Genomic DNA, 18629 nt, shown 5'->3' with positions numbered 1-18629 from the left:
GAGAAAGGCGGGGAACGAGGGCCACGCCCATTCCTCCCTGCAAGCCGATTGGCCCGTCTCTCCGAATTCAACCGTCCAATCTGGGAACGCGCTCGCTGCGCAAAGCCCGCTGGGAGTTGTAGGAAAAAAAAGTTGAAGAATTTCCGGCTCAAAAGAAAAGCGAGGGAGCAGACTTGGGAGTTGTAAAGTAAGAGATGGAGAAACGACGGGTAACCAAGCCGTGTTTAGGAACATACTGGAGATGTACTTTCGGGCGCGTTGCCCCTTTTCTCCCTTTGCTTCTTTCTTCCCAGCGCTGGGACCGAAATGCAGTTGCCGCCTGGGGGAGTTTGCAAACTTCTAGCTCAGCAAATAGGTGGGACTCGGTAGGCTGTGGTGCCGGGCGCGACCACGAGGGGGTAGCATCGACCTGGCAGCTCTGTGGCCGGCTCAGCGGGGCAAGTTTTTGTCTTCTCCTACCTCTAGCTGGGGAGATGTGGAGAAGGAGCATGTCCCGGCCTCCGCCCCTCCCCCTCTTGCACGCCTTGCGTTTCGCTCACCTGCTGCTCTGGCTTCTCCCTGACTTAGCGGCGCTCAAGACTCCCCGGAGAGCCAAGAGGTCGGTGACTGACTGGGGGGTGTCAGGATGAGGAGGGGACACCCTAGGCAGAACTGAGCTGTGATACATGCCACAGTTTTTTAACGTCTCTTCCACTCTGCAAATCAAATGGAGCAGTGCTGTTTTATGTCTTAGCTTCAGAGACCAGGTGGGAATGATATTGCAGGAGGTGAGAGGAGGGGGAAGAGAAGAGGCTGACCTCGTTTTCTTGCCAATTAATTCAGTCATTCAGCATTTGCATATAACTTCATCCCCTTACTGGTGATCGTGGTCTCTATTCTGCACGGTATAAGAGCTCATTGTAAACTCTTTGAATACAGAGTATCTTAAAATTTTTTGTATCATCTAGTTTAATAAATGCAACCAACAACTCAAGTCATTTGCGTAAGATTCCTGTGGTGCGATTGGTGGAGAAGGATTATCTAATGGCGATTAAATTATTATAATAAATTAATTATTTAATTGGCAAATAGTGGGAGAGGAGAAATCCTACTTCTCTCTTCCGATTTCAGAGAGAAAAACTTTAAATTTCAGATTCTCTTCAAGGAAAGGCTCCTCGAGGGAAAGAGACTCTTTTTTTTCCTTTTTAAAGCTTTTTATTTTCAAAACATGTATGGATAATTTTTCAACATTGACCCTTGCATAGCCTTGTGTTTCAAATTTCCCCCTTCTTTTCCTTAACCCCATCCCCTAGATGGCAAGCAATCCAATGTTATACATGTTAAAATATATGTTAAATCCAGTATGTGTAAGTATATTTATACAATTCTCTTACTGCACAAGAAAAATCAGATCAAAAAGGAAAGAAATGAGTAAGAAAACAAAATGCAAGTGAACAGCAACAAAAAGAGTGAGAAAAACATTGCAATTCTTCTAAGCATATTTCCACATTTATCATACAAAATTTAGCATTATATTTTCCCGTCATCTTAGCCAATCTGAGAGATGTGTAGTGGCCTCAGAGAATAACAGCATTTTTTTGAGCAGGACCAGGAGATCATTATATACTTCAACAACAATACTATATGATGACCAGTTCTGATGGATCAGGCCATCCTCAGCAACGAGATCAACCAAATCATTTCCAATGGAGCAGTAATGGACTGAACCAGCTATGCCCAGAAAAAGAACTCTGGGAGATGACTAAAACCATTACACTGAATTCTAATCCCTATATTTATGCCCACCTGCATTTTTGATTTCCTTACAAGCTAATTGTACAAATTTCGAGTTCGATTCTTTTTTGTACAGCAAAATAACATTTTGGTCATGTATACTTATTGTGTATCTAATTTATATTTTAATATATTTAACATCTACTGGTCATCCTGCCATCTAGGGGAGGGGGGGGGGGAGGGTAAGAGGTGAAAAATTGGAACAAGAGGTTTGGCAATTGTTAATGCTGTAAAGTTACCCATGCATATATCCTGTAAATAAAAAGCTATTAAATAAATAAATATATATATATATATATATATATATAAAAAGAGAATAACAGCATTTTTTAAAGGAAAAAAGAAACAGAATCAATGAAAATACACAACAAGTGGATAAATTGTAGCACATGAGTGTTACAAAATATTACTATACTGTAAAAAATGATAACTGTCTCCATAAACCTGTAACTAAGAGAAACAGAAGCGCAAAAGTCTAAGCATAATCTGTTTAATAGCAAGGTTAGTACTTATCTCAGTGATCAAAATCTCACCCATACAATCAAAGCATTCTTTTGAACACTTTGATTATATAAGTTTATTATATAATATCAACTGATACCAAATAAACTAAGACTTCATTGGCCCATATTGTGCTAACTTGTAACAAGAGTCTTCCAGAGTCTATGGTAACACAGAATTAGTCAACACCTTTGGAAAATTCTCAACTCAACAGTCCCTTGCACCAAAGAAACCCAGTGCTTAGAAAAATATCTGATCAAGTTGAATCATCCTCCATTCAGCTTTAGCTTTTTTAAGAGGCAAGTTAGCTCAAAGTTATATGCATAGTCTCCTTTGTAGTATCATATTACTAAGGCCTTTACAAAATAATTCTGAATCTCAGTCTTTAGGAATTGATTACAGTGGTTACTGCTGTCATTAATAAAACTCTTCACTACTAATCAATCAATAATCAATTTTACATAATTATCATCAATACAGACAAGCATGAAGAAACTTATATGAACTGATGAAATATGAAGTAACCACTCACAAGAAAACAGAACAGAAGCTGTGGAGGGAAGCCAGGAAGCTGCTCGAGCACTCCCAGTTTCCCTTGAAAACCACACAAACCAAGCTCTGAACAGAGTCTGGAGTGGCAGGACCTATGAAGAGATGAAACGAAACAATTTTCCAGCTCAAGATAGGACTTCAAGAAAGGTCAATCTTACTGAGGTGAAAGGGGTATGCAGCCCAGCTCAGAAGATATCCAAGAAAGCAAGTGGGGAAGCTCTTAATATCAGCAGATCAGAAATAGAAGACCCTCTGTCCTGACTCGATGAAATAGTAGCAGAGCAGATCAGTGGGGGGAGCATGCAGCCCAGGTAATCAGGTAACAGATGGGACTAGTCAAGGCTACCCCCAGAGCTGTAAGCAAGATACCAAACACAAAGGTTTGTGTTTGAGCTTTGCTCAAAGCCAAGCTTTAAGCTGCACAAGAAGCTGGAACATAACCCCAAAGTGCAGGAGCAGAACTAAGACTTTAAAAATCACAAAAAGAGGAGAAGGAGAAAAAAGATGAGCAAGACAAAAAGTTTTCAAACTATGTATATCCTTTTTAAACCAGCAGTGTTTCTATTGGGCTAATATCCCAAAGAGATCTTAAAGGAGGAAAAAGAAACCCACATGTGCAAAAATGCTTGTGGCAGCCCTTTTTGTAGTGGCGAGAAACTGGAAACTGAGTGGATGCTCATCAATTGGAGAATGCGGAATAAATTATGGTATATGAAAGTTATGGAATATTATTCTTCTCTAAGAAACAACCACCAGGACGAATTCAGAGAGGCCTGGAGAGACTTATATGAACTGATACTGAGTGAAATGAGCAGAACCTGTAATGCCGAAGAAACTGATCAAGACAGAGATTAGAGACCAATTCAATAATTTATTAAATGAAGAGAAATACTGGGACCAGTGCATCCAATGTTGATCCCAGGGCTAGACGAGACTATCATTTCAAAGAGTCTAGCCCCGAATATTTGGATAGCAAGCCTTTTATGGAATAACAAGAACAATGACATAATGGAGGGACCTAGGTGGTGATAACCTCATAGAAGGAGGTTACTGACATTCTAATGACATTAAGGAATGTCTATAAAACCTTTATCTCAACCATTAAGAGGGGACGGTCATAACCTAAGGCAGAATTACGAAATAGGACAATTCGAGGAACTGGTCACCCCATTAAAAGGGAACTTTGGCATAACAAACCAAGAGATCATTGTACATAGCAACAAGAAGACTATACAATGATCAATTCTGATGGACACAGCTCTCTTCAACTGTGAGATGATTCAAACGGGTTCCAATTGTTCAGTGATGAAGAGGGCCATCTACACATAGAGAGAGGACTGTAGGACCTGAGTGTGGAACACAACATAGCATTCTCACCCTTTCTGTTGTTAGAATACCCCCAAAGACAGAATAGAACATATTTCAGCTGAAAGCGACTTTGAAGTTCAACAGAAAAAGTCCGAGGAACCAGGGTGAGACTTTAGCATAATCCCAGCACAGGCTACACCAATGCTAGACCCAGACCCAGACCAGACACCAGCCTCAGTGAGGTGGGACCTCTGAATCACCAGTAGTGCTAGAGGCGTCTGGATTTCTTGGCCAGGGAACACCAAGGAAGACTCAGAAAGTCAATGGGAAGGGTCTGTGTTACCAAGTTGGGAGCCCCCAGTGCAGGCCCTGACAGTGCAGCCCTGGCCCCAAACATAAGACCCCAGCACCAGCAAAGCAAAACTGTTGATTTAGCACACTAGATCCAGATATATTGGGGCAGGGACACCCCAACAGCTCCAGAGCAGGAAAGAAGAAAATTAAAGTATCTCATTGAAAACAACTGACCTGAAAAATAAATTAAAGAGAGACAACTTAAAAATTATTGGACTACCTGAAGGCGCCGACTTAAAAAAAAAAAAAAAAAAAAAAAAAGCAAGCCTGGACAATATTCTTCAAGAGATCATCAAGGAAAACTGCCATAATATATAGGAGAACCAGAGAGCAAAATCGTCATTAAAAGAATCCTTCAATCATTTCCTGGAAGAGATTACATAAAGAAAATCCCAAGAAATATTGTAGCAAAATTTGAGAATTATAAGGTCAAGGAGAAAATACTACAACTTGTTAGAAGGGAGGAGTTGGTCAAAAACAAAAAACTAATAATGAGGTGCTGAGAGGAGAACTGGAGAACTATAGACTGAATGCAGATCCAGTGTATACTATTTTAACTTTTTTTCCCTTGTTTTTTTTCTTTCTAGTGTTTTTTTCTCTTTTGTTCTGATTTTTTTCCCCCAACTTGACTCATATGGAAATAGGTTTAAAATAAACGTACTGATCCAACCATTCTGGAGAGCAATTTGGAACTATGCCTAAAGGGCTGTAAAACCTAAAAACTGCATATCCTTCCATAAAATACTTTTTATAAACAACAAGGAAGTAGAAGAAATTTCAAGATTGGAAACAAATCTTTTTTTTAATTGTACAGTTATTGTCACTTTTAATGTTTTTTCCCTTGTTAATACACGAATTCAAATATGGAAAAAACAAATGTACACATATAATCTATATCAGATTGCTTACTGTCTTGGAGAGGAAGAGGTAAAGGAGGGAAGAAGAAAAAAAATTGGGAACTCAAAAGGCCTCTCAGGAAGTAAGGAGAGAAAGGAATTTTGGTTATATAAAATAAAAAATATCAATACAAAAAAATAAAACTTTAAGAAAGCCATTCTAAACGGTCTAGGCCAGAGGTGATGAGCACCTCTATTATGGGATTAATCACATGCATGGAGAAAAGACTTAAAAGCAAAATTTAATGAAGTTAGGAATGACAAGTTCTGCTAGTAGATAGGATATATGGGTGAATGAGAGTGAGGGATTGAAGGTGACACCAAAATTTAGAATCTGCCTGTCTAGGATCATGGTAGTATCTTTTTTGAAATTTTTTTAATATGGAAAGCTTTTTATTTTCAAAACTATGCATAAATAGTTTTCTTTTTTCTAGTAAACTTGTTTATTTTTAATACACATTGCTTTATGAATCAAGTTAAGAGAGAAAAATCAAGAGTAAAAAGAAAAAACCATGGGAAAAAGAAAAACAAAACAGAAAAAAGTAATGAACATAGCATGTATTGATTTACATTCAGTCTTCTTAGGTCTTTTTCTGGATGCAAATGACAGTTTCTGTCCAAAGTCAATTGGTATTGCTTTAGATCATTGGACCATTGAGAAGAACTAAGTCTTTCATAGTTGATCATCACACATTCTTGCTATTATTGGTGTACAATGTGTTACTGCTTGTTTCTCTTATATCAGTTCATGTAAAATTTTTCATGCCTTTTTAAAATCAGCTTGTTCATCATTTTTTGTAGAATAATAGTCAATTATCTTCATATGCCACAACTTATTCAACTATTCCCCAATTGATGGACATCCATTCAGTTTCCAGTTTCTTGCTACTCCAAAAAGGGCTGCCAGTTTTGCACATGTGGGTCCTTTTCCCTTTTTTATGATATCTTTGGGATATAGACCAAATACAGACAATGAGAGATAAAGGGTATGCACAGTTTAGTACTTGGAACTATTTGGGCACAGTTCCAAATTGCTCTCCAGAATAGTTGAATCAGTTCACAACTCCACCAATAATATATTCATCCCCTCCAACATTTATCATTATATTTTTCTGACATCTTAGCCAATTGGAGGTACCTCAGACTTGTCTTAATTTGCATTTCTCTGATCAATAATGCTTTAGAGCATTTTTTCATATGACTAGAAATTATTTTAATTTCTTCATCTGAAAATTATTCATATCTTTTGGGCATTTATCAGTTGGAATTTGAGTCAATTCTCTATATATTCTAGAAATGAGACCTTTATCAGAGCCCTTGGATGTAAAATTTTTTTCCCAGTTTTGTGCTTCCCTTCTAATCTTAGCTTCATTGGTTTTATTTGTGCAAAATCTTTTTAATTTAATATAATCAAAATTATCCACTTTGAATTTTATGATATTCTCCAGTTCTTCTTTGGCTATAAATTCCTTTCTTCACAGATCTGAGTGGTAGACTATCTCTTGTTCTTCTAATTTGCTTATATGTCTAAATAAACCCATTTCAACCTTATCTTGGAATGAGGTGTTAGCTTTTGGTCAATGCCTAGTTTCTGCCATACTGTTTTCCAGTTTTCCCAGCAATTTATCCCAGAAGCTAGATCTAGTTTTTTGGATTTATCAAATACTAGATTACTATTGTCATTGGCCATTGTTAATTGTGAGCCTAACCTATATCAGCTACTCTTATTTCTTAGCCATTACCAAATATTTTTGATGACCACTCCTTTATAATATAGTATTATGTCTGGTACAACAAGGCCACCTTAATTTGCATTTTTTCATTAATTCCTTTAAATTCTTGACTTTGTTCTTTTAGATGAATTTGATTATTTTTTCAAATACTGTAATTTCTTGGCAATTTGATTGGTATGACAATTAGATTAATTTAGGTGGAATTGTCATTTTTTATTATATTAGCTTAGCCTACCTATGAGTACTTGATATTCTTTCAGTTGTTTAAATCTAACTTTATTTGTATAGAAAGTGTTTTGAGTTCATAGAATTCCTGGCTTTGTCTTGGCAGATAGACTTGCATGTATTTACTATCTAAAGTTATTTTAAATGGAATTTCTCTTTATCTCTTGCTATATTTTGTTTGTAACATACAGAAAAGTTGATGATTTATGTGGATTAATTTTGTATCCTGCAACTTTGCTAAAGTTTCTAGTATTTTTTTTAGTTGATTCTCTAGGATTCTCCAACTATATCATCATATCATCTGCAAAGAGTGATAATTTTGTTTCCTTATTACCTACTCTAATTCCTTTAATTTCTTTTTTTTTTTTATTGCTAAAGCTAATTTCTAATACAATATTGAATAGTAATGGTGATAGTGGACAAAGAGTGATAATTTTGTTTCCTTATTACCTACTCTAATTCCTTTAATTTCTTTTTTTTTTTTATTGCTAAAGCTAATTTCTAATACAATATTGAATAGTAATGGTGATAGTGGACAATCTTGTTTCACTCCTAATCTTATTGGGAATGCTTCTAGTTTATCCCCATTACCTATGATGCCTGCTGATGATTTTAGGTAGATATTGATCATTTTAAGGAAAACTCCATTTATTCCTATGCTCTCTAGTGTTTTTAATAGGAATGAATGTTGGATTTTGTCAAAAGCTTTTTCTGCATCCATTGATATAATTGTATGATTTCTATTAGTTTTATTATTGATATAGTCAATTATGCTAGTAGTTTTCTTAATACACTACAATTTCTTTGCCAAGAATATCCCAAACTAGGTTCGTGAAGAGTCAGACATGACTGCACAACAAATTATTCATCTTGAGTTCATCTGTTAGAAGATAATTATAACAGGCTTCAACACAGGTCCTCCAGAGACAGGATTGATCATTCTTTTGATAAGAATTCTTGGTCTTTAAAAAATGTTTTTCCTTTACAATGTTGACCTTGTAATAATTATATTTCTGGTTCTGCTCACTACATTCATCAATTCATACTTCTCAGGATTCTCTGAAATCATCTCTTTTGTAATTTCTTACATTACAACAATATTCCATTACATTTAAATCCCATAACTTGATTAGCCCTTTCCCAACTGATGGACTCCCTTCTTAGATTCCAATTCTTTTTTTCTCTTCCTTTTGAATCCACTCCTTCAAGGTCCCATTGCTCTATATAATGCTCTTTTTAAACCTTTCCTCTGTCCCTATTCCCCCTTCAATTTCATACATTTCCACAATTGTGTTTGATGTGCCTTTTCATTTGATGTCTACTTCCCTCACCCTTTTTCATTTTTGTATATTCTTTAATTTAATTTAAACCATAAAATATAAATTATTTTATAAATGTATTTAAATTTATTTTCAATTCCAAATTCTCTCTCTCCCCTCCCCACCCATTAAGAAAGCATGTAAATATACTCTTCTCAGAGCTGATTATAAGAAGTAGCAAGTTCTACCTCCTTTCTTTTTTTCCTTTTCTTTTTTTTTTTTTGGCAAGGCAATCAGGGTTAAGTGACTTACCCACACGATAAGTGTCAAGCGTGTGAGGCCAAATTTGAACTCAAGTCCTTCTGATGCTTTATTCACTGAACCACTTAGTTACTTCTTCCTCTTTTCTGAAATTCTTTTAACTTTCCTTCTCTTTCTCCTCCTAAAATCCTTAGAACAAAATCATTCCATAAGCCAACCTGTTTTTCTCAATTCCCTCAATACCGTCTGAAAATATTAAGGTTCTGAAAGGATACTGCTGTCTTCACTTATGTTATTGGAACTGCATCATCATTCAGCCCCATCTAATTATTTAAATAAATTTGATGTCTCTGATTGCTTATAATTATATTTGTAAATTCCTTCTCAGCTCTGATCTTTTTTCCCCCCTCTGAATACCCTTTTATTTTTCCAATTACAGGTAAAGATAATTTTCAATATTCATTTCTGTAAGATTGTCAATTCTAAATTTTTTCTCCTTCCCTCCCTCACCTTCCCCCACCAGAGATAGCAAGTAAGTACTCTGATACAGAATACAATCATTTAAAACATATTTCTATATTGATCATGTTGGGAAAGAAAAATTGGATAAAAGGGAAAAGACATGAGAAAAACAAACAAACAAAAAAGCTGAAAATAGTATGTTACGATCTACGATCTTTATAATTCTTTCTCTTGATGCAGATGGCATTTTCCATCCCAAGACTACTGTAATTATCTTGGATCACTGGATCACTGAGAAGAGCAAAGTCTATCATAGCTTATCATCACACAGTCTTGCTGTTACTATGTATAATGTTTTCCTGGTTCTGCTCACTTCACTCAAAATAACTTCATCTAAGTCTTTCCAGGTTTTTCTGAAATCAACCTGCTCGTCATTCCTTATAGAACAATAATAATCCATTACATCCCTATATCATAACTTATTCAGCCATTCCCAAACTGGTGGGCATCTACTCAATTTCCAATTCCTTGCCACCATAGGTCTGGTCAGAAATGCTTGAAAATCCTTTATTCCTTCAAAGATACATTTTCCCCTATGGACTATTGAACTTTTCAGGATAAGTTATTCTTTGTTTTGTGTCTCTCTCACCTTTTAAAATGTTGTATTCCAAGAGCTCCTCCTGTTGTTTATATAAATCAACTGTGGAGGAGGAAAGATGGCAGAGCTCTTGGGAAATGGCCTCAATTTGGGGAGTGAAGTTAGGCAAGGTTCAAAGGAGAGGCTTAATGTAACATGTCAGGAACCTCAGTTATGGGGAGTTCCATACAGAATTAATTAGGGAGGAGCAGAATTATTGATTTGCCCAATGAGGGCCTCCTTGAGATTAAATAACACAAATTTGTAATGAACCCAGATAGTATAGTTAATTAACTTTCTCTAGTTTCCTTTCCTATCTGAATGAAGGGAGTAATACAGAGATAGGATTTGGCTAGGTGTCTGTAGACAGATGTATAGGGCAATAGGTCTAGGGGGTAAGGGATTCAACAGAAGATGAAAGTGCAGTTGTATGGTTCACAAAGGATCAAAATAGGGAAGGAGAATAGAATCAATTCAGAGGAGATTGCTTGGGAAAGAACTATACGGTAGAGGGAATGGATGTTACATGGGCAACTGGGTGATACAGTGGATAGGGAGCCAGCTTTGGGGGCCAGGAAGGCTCTTTTCTCAGACAACTGTAACCTCAGACACTTGCTACTTTTGTTACCAGGGCAAGTCACTTAACTATTGTTTGTCTCAGTTGTCTTCTGTAAAATGTGGAAAATTATACTATCTACCTTTCAGGATTATTGTAAGGATCAGATGAGATAATAACTATATCTTGAACATATTAAACACTATATTAATAGTAGCTATTATTATTTTATATATTATTTCCCAATTCAATTAGTTGCTAAGCTTACCAAATCTAACTCCACATGCAAGATCCCTTGCATCTGTGAAGTCTAAAAGTCAAGCCAATAAACATTTATTAAATGCTTACAATGTGCCAGATACTGTGTTAAGTGCTGGGAATATAAATGTAAGCAGAAAAACAGATCCTATGCTCAAAGAACTGCATTCTAATGGCAGGAAGACAACAGATGGTGGGCAGGAGGATATGAAGTAGAGAAAGTTCAAGAGTCTTTAAGTGTATCCTGGAGAGGAATCAAGATTTAATTGGAACATTAATTCTCAAAAAGTATATCCAATAGTTTACCTCTCGGACCTGTGGAGGAAGAAAATATTTTTGACCAAAGAAGAACTAGAGATCATTATTGATCACAAAATAGAAAATTTTGATTATATCAAATTAAAAAAGCTTTTGTGCAAACAAAACTAACGCAGACAAGATTAGAAAGGAAACAATAAATTGGGAAAACATGTTTACAGTCAAAAGTTCTGATAAAGGCCTCATTTCCAAAATATATAGAGAACTGACTAATTTATAAGAAATCAAGCCATTCTCCAAGTGATAAATGGTCAAAGGATATGAATAGACAATTTTCAGATGAAGAAATTGAAACTATTTCTAGCCATATGAAAAGATGCTCCAAGTCATTATTAATCGGAGAAATGCAAATTAAGACAACTCTGAGATACCACTACACACCTAGGATGACAGGAAAAGATAATGCTGAATATTGGAGGGGATGTGGGAAAACTAGGACACTAATACATTGTTGGTGGAATTGTGGATACATCCAACTATTCTAGAGAACAATTTGGAACTATGCTCAAAAATTCATCAAACTGTGCATACCCTTTGATCCAGCAGTGTTAACTACTGGATTTATATCCCAAAGAAATCTTAAAGAAGGGAAAGGCACGTGTATGTACAAAAATGTTTGTGGCAGCCCTGTTTGTAGTGACTAGAAACTGGAAATTGAATGGATGCCCATCAATTAGAAAATGGCTGAGTAAATTGTGGTATATCAATGTTGTGGAATATTATTGTTTATAAGAAATGACCAGCAGGTCATTCAGAAAGGCTTGGAGAGACTTACATGAACTGATACTGAGTGAAAAGAACGGGACCAGGAGATCATTATATACTTCAATAACAATATTATATGATGATCAATTCTAATAAATGTGGCTCTTTTCAACAATGAGATGAACCAAATCAGTTCCATTTGTTCAATAATGAATAGAACCAGCTACAGCCAGTGAAAGAACTCTGGGAAATGAGTGTGAACCACTACATAGTATTTCCAATACCTCTGTTTTTAATCCACTTGCATTTTTTATTTCCTCCTCAGGTTAATTTTACTTTATTTCAAAGTCTGATTCTTCTTGTGTAGCAAAATAACTGTATGGATCTGTATACATATATTGTGTTTAATATATAATTTAACATATTTAACATGTATTGGTCTACCTGCCATCTGGGTGAGGGGGTGGGGGGAAGGAGGGGAAAAGTTGGAACAAAAGGTTTTTGCAAGGGTCAATGCTGAAAAATTACCCATGCATATGTCTTGTAAATAAAGAGCTATAATAATAAAAAAAAGTATATCCATAATTAATTAATCAGGAGCTTGAGATGTTATGTAAGGAATTTCATAAGACTGGAAAACTTGATTAAGGGACAGGTGAAAATGGAAAAGCTAACAACAACAACCAAGGAAATTTATAACCTAGAAAATTACTATCATGGGAATGGAAATTCCATACATGACCCACAATCTCCATCATCATCTTCTTTTTTTTGCTGATGCAATTGGGGTTAAGTGACTTGCTCGGGGTCACACAGCTAGGGAGTGTTAAGTGTCTGAGACCAGATTTGAACTCAGGTCCTCCTGACTTCAGGGCTGGTGCTCTATTTATTGCGCCAACTAGCTGCTCTCCACAATCTACTTATATAAAGTTTCCCACAAAAGAATAAAAGATATAAATATTCCATTGTTGAGCACTCACTCATACTATGAACCAGGATCTCATCCTGATCTATTTTTCTATGGAGTTGTATCAGCCTTTTTTTTTAATGAGACATTTAGACATTTATGGAATAAAGCAAGCATTTCTATAGCATAGTACAAAAAAGCTTATTGCACATATAAATTGCAAAAGAAAAAAGAAAGGAAAAAGAGACAGAGAGAGAGAAAGAAAGTAAAGAAGAAAGAAAGAAAAGAAAAGAAAAGATTTAGTTGGCCCAATCTGGTTTTGGAAGAAACCAACCAATAGGAGAGGTCACAGGAAGTGTATTTCCAAAGTGTGAAGTCTAAGGGGAGAGTGAGTTTCCTGTACCAGGAGTTTTCTATGGCATGATAAAGTTTGGAGAGGAATAAAGACCAAGTAGAACTGACCAAAAAAGCCAGATACCAAAACAGAGAAGAGAGTGTTATTTGTTTATTCATATCCTACTTTTCCTGACCCCATGGACCATTAGCATGCCAGGCCCTTTATCCTCCACTACCTCTCAAAGTCTGTCCACGCTCATGTTGTTTCCATAATACTATATATCCATCTCATTCTCCACCTTCATTGAAAAAAAAATAAACTTAAAATAAAAAGAGTACTCAGCTTCCCTCAGAGCTCTGCTCAAAGTCCAAACCTTCTTCCTTTCTTCTCTGGCAAGCTACTTCTATCCCCTAGAAATAACTTTGTATTTCAGATTCTTAAACTGTGGGTCATAATCCCATAAAGGATCTCATAAATGAATATGGGAATCATGAAATTATGATTTATTACCAATAACTGTTTCATTTGTATACCTATTTTATATACCGATATACCTAAGATCATGAAAAAATGTCCTGGGCCAAATAGTGTTGTGAGTGGAAAAAGTTTGAGAAAACCTGCAGATGGTATGGTCTTTCTGATTCCCAACCCCTCCTAGTTTATGTAGTTATCAATCAAGGACCTTTTGATTCACAAATCTTGGTCCCTTTGAATTCCAATAGAAGATCCGGGCCTGTCCCAGCCCCACCCGGATCTGAGCCAATTTGGACTACACCCACCGGCCTCTTTAGCAGAATCTCTCATAATAAAAGAGTTAAACTGCCTGTAAGAATGCTGATGGCCCATCTAACTATCAAAGAGAAGTAGGAGAAAATGCTGGGAGCAAAAGACAAAAATTATTTGTTATAGTAAAAAGTGTTAAGTAGCCTAAGCATCTTATAAAAGAATTTATAGGCCCGAAAAGCTAGATTGATAAAAGAGATTTATTATGGGGTTTGGAAGTAAGGTTTAAGGAAATAGGTAAGGATACTGGAAACAATATTCTAATGGACTAGGGGCCTGGCATGCTAGGTGTAAAAGAATACTTATGTGAACACTCCCACCTCAGTGATAGTGATAAGGATGTTGGGGTTTGGGAGTGTTGTACCCCAAAAGTATTTTGATGTATCTCAAAAGAATTCTCCAAATCAAGAGGCAAATATTTATTATGCTATTAACAGCTGGCTAAATAGAAGAGTTTTTTTAAGCAAGGAAAGGGGGTTTAGCAATTAATAACGGGCCTAAAACTCCATTAAAGAGGAAGATGCCTTAAGAGGAAAATACCATTAAGTCATTGCAAGAGGTTTTTTGAAATCCTCAATAAATCTATCATATACACTAATTTCTTCTCTCTTGGTATCGAAACCTCTTACCACACCCTGGTCTCTGTTCCTCGGGACTGGTGGACCCGTGGCGACCTTATTCTCTAAATTCTCCAAATTCTCCGGGACTGCGCAATCTTCTTATTGAGAGGTTCGATCTAGCAATGGCTACTCCTTTCTCCAAAATCTTCCGGGCCCCACGTATGGGCGCCATTTGCCTTGGAAAAGAGGAAGAAATTTTGTTCACAAATTAAAAACAATTATCATATCTAGGTAGATGTTACATAAGTGAACGTTATACATACAAATCATTTTGCTTTTAAAATGCCCAATACATAGAAAAATATCCCAAATTGCATATTGCCCGTAACAGAAACATTTCCCAAAAGGACAAAGAAAAAATTTTCAGAGGCCCTTTAAATAACCTCAGGATGACCCAATACATTCAATTTAAACTTATACAGACTACCCAATTCCATTATAAGAATTCAAGAAGTTTTTTAAAAATAGTAATTAACTTTTAGAAATATTCTTACCAAAGTATGGATCACATTTGTGACCATATTCCTCAACCAAGAAAAGTTATGTATCAAGAAACAAATATTCAATCAAGTAACCTAAAAGTAAGCATGTTCCTTTAAATCACAGTTTGCTGCACTGTGGGGAGAGAGGAGAGGACTCCCTTCCCCCACTCCTGTCCCCTAGGAAAAAACTCCGCTCAGTGTCCTACATAGGGATCCTTTTCAAGATTTAGCCCATCAATTTTATTTACTTTCTTCCCAAATCTACCCATTTCCAGTTTTCTCTTTCTCCCTAGCTATATACCTGAACACTCAGATGCTCCTTTGGGCCGGGCTCTGTTTCAAGGGAAACAAACTTTCCTGTCTGCTTAAAATATCTAAATTCCATTTACTTACAATATTAGTACATCAGGTTGAAAGTTTTAAAATCACAAGCAGATTTTCAAATAACCAATTCCCAAATCCCTTAATCATTGTTCTTAAAAACTTAAAGCTTTTACATGGGCAAACAGACTAGGGGCTGATTCCAAGACCTCTGGCCTGGGGGAGAAGTTTGTTTCACCTTGAATTCCCTTTTTCCCTTCCAGAATCCAAAGAGTCTTGTATGAGCTTCCAATCCCATTTTGTGCCTTCAGAGAAGGCCTAGATATTCCATTTAAACTTCCTTTTCTTTTAAATGTTAGCACATTGCTCTTCTAGATTTTTTTTATTTATTCATTTATTCATTCATGTATTCATTTATTCATTCATTTATTTATTCTTTTAAATTTCTTCCCTTCTCTCCCTTTTTCTCAGGCTACTGCAGTCAGCCAGAGAACACACACACACACACACACACTAGAGAGAGATTTTTCAAACTTCTTGATATTTTCTAAGCTTGCAACACAGAGGCTGAATTCTTATCTTTTACAAACTTGCTAACTTTTAACACAGACACACACAGACACACATGGAGTTCCATTTTACTAAGCACAGTTGCAACGGTGTACTTAAAAATTTTTCAACCAACAAAACAGACAAATCACACAGAACATAGAACACAGTTACTACATTAAACATATAACATATAACCAAAGGATATTTTCCAGCGTCCCAGAAAATACCCGTTTCAGAACTTTACCCAGAACAGAACCAGAATAACCAGAACCAGAACCAGATGGGTATGCCAAAAGGCACTCAGACAGACTTACTCTCCCAAATGCCCAATCAATATCATTGTCCACTGTAGGCCTGATTGAAGCTGAAGAACCGCTTCCTTCAAGTCAGCGGAGCTAAAGGCTCTCACTTGGGGAAGCTGAAGAAAAGCCATTGAAGCTTTGGGAGGAGGGTCATACAGAATCCTTTTCATTGTTTTTGGGAGCCTAATTTGAGCCTAGAATTGGTGTGCTTAAGGGCACCTTTTAAGAAAGAGGCATTGTCCTGAATTACATAAAAATCATTAAAGCAATCTCCAACTCTTTTTCACCTTTTCTCATCAATGGTTCCTTCCTGCGGGAACCATGGGCAGACATCTTCTAAAAACTTAAAAATTTTACAAATTCATTTTTTCTTAACCTTTACTCTACGCGTCCTTAATAAATCCTTGAAATCCTCAACAAATCTATCATATACACTAATTTCTTCTCTCTCTTGGTATCGAAACCTCTTACCACACCCAGGTCTCTGTTCCTCAGGACAGGTGGACCCGTGGCGACCTTATTCTCTAAATTCTCCAAATTCTCCGGGACTGCGCAATCTTCTTATTGAGAGGTTCGATCTAGCAATGGCTACTCCTTTCTCCCAAAATCTTCCGGGCCCCACGGATGGGCGCCATTTGCCTCGGCAGAGTGTGTGGACCATGGAAGAAAAGAAATAAGAAAAGAGATAAGGGCAAGAGAGAGGGGACATGCAAAATGGAGGCAAGACAAATAAATCTGATCTAGACTCATTTTAATGGGTGCAATAGTACAGATATATATAGCAGTAGAAAAGAAGGCAGGGTTGTTCAAACACAGTACAGGGTGGGGGTCCATGACAAAGCGTTGGTATCCCGCCCAAGGAAGAGCTGCTTAGATGTTTCAGGTGGCAGGAAGCTCTATGATGCAATTAGGGGATGCCTAGATATCTGCCTATTCAAAGTTAGGATGTGATTAGGAGATTCCTATTCAGGAAGTCTTTGGTATAATGTGATTAGGAGATTCCAACCTATTCAAGGTTGGCCTTATGTGGCTGTAGATTAGTGCTGGCTCCCCACAGTGGACCACAACATATTTTCACTTTTTCTGTTGATGTTTGCTTACATTTTGTTCTCTTTCTCAGGTTTTTTTTTTTTTTTTTCCCTTCTTGATCTAATTTTTCTTGTGCATCAAGATAAATGTATAAATATATATACATAGGGGCAGGTAGGTAGTAGAGTGGATAGAGCACCAGTCCTGAAGTCAGGAGGACCTGAGTTCAAAATAGGCCTCACACTTAACACTTCCTAGCTGTGTGACTCTGGGCAAGTCACTTAACCCCCAATGCCGCAGCAAAATAAAAAAAAAAAGTAATAAATATGTACACATATATTGGATTTAACATATATATTAATATATTTAACATGTATTGAACTACTGGCCACATAAGAGAGGGGATGGAGGGAAGGAAGGAAAAATTTGGAACATAAAGTTTTACAAGGGTCAATGTTGAAAAATTACCTATGCATATGTTTTGTAAATATAAAGGTTTAATGAAATTTTAAAAAAGAAAAGAGCCAAATCCATCTGAGTTGATCATCACAATCTTATTCTTGCTGTGTACAATGTTTTCTTGCTTCTATTCATCTCACTTAGTATCCATTCATGTAAGTCTCTCTAGGCCTTTCTGAAATCATCCTGCTGTTCATTTCTTACAGAACAATAATATTCCATAATATAATATACCATAACTTACTCATCCATTCTCCAATTAATGGGCATCCACTCAGTTTCCAGTTTCTTGCCACTACAAAAAGGGCTGCTACAAACATTTTTGCACATGTGGGTCCCTTTCCCTCTTTTATGATCTTTTGGGGCTACAAATCAAGTAGAGACATTGCTGGATCAAAGGGTATGCACAATTTGATAGCCCTTTAGGCATAGTTCCATATTGCTCTCCAGAATGGTTGGATCAGTTCATAATTCCACCAACTTGTATGAATGTATTGTATGAATGTCCCAGTTTTCCCACATTCCCTCCAAAATTTATTTTCCTATCATCTTATTCAATCGGAGAGGTGTGTAGTGGTCTCTCAGAGTTGTCTTAATTTGTATTTCTCTAATGAATCGTGATTTAAAGCATTTTTCATATGACTTGAAATGACTAATTTTAATTTAATTTAATGAAAACTGTCTATTCATATCCTTTGATTCCTTTTTCAATGCAAAGAATTGAGAGACCTCCTCCTAGGGTAGGGCTATAATAAAGATCCACTTGAATAAAAGGCCTAATCAAAATCAAAAAGATCCACCCATGATCCTATCGGTACTCCTCCTAACTTGCTTGAGAAAGCTAGGCTTCCTGATTGTTTACAATAAATCAGACTCTCTCTCAATACCCAGGACCTCATCGGTAACGTATACTACATAAATTTTTTAACTCGGCTTCCTCCTGGACAAAGCATATCAGATGGGGCTCAGACATACTCCCAGAGGATGATCTCTGCAGATCAACTCTCATTTATCACTGAATACTTTTGAATTCACTGTC

This window comes from Sarcophilus harrisii, chromosome 1, assembly GCF_902635505.1.
Source record: "Sarcophilus harrisii chromosome 1, mSarHar1.11, whole genome shotgun sequence".
In the NCBI taxonomy this organism is placed as follows: domain Eukaryota; kingdom Metazoa; phylum Chordata; class Mammalia; order Dasyuromorphia; family Dasyuridae; genus Sarcophilus; species Sarcophilus harrisii.
This window is presented reverse-complemented; position numbering follows the sequence as displayed.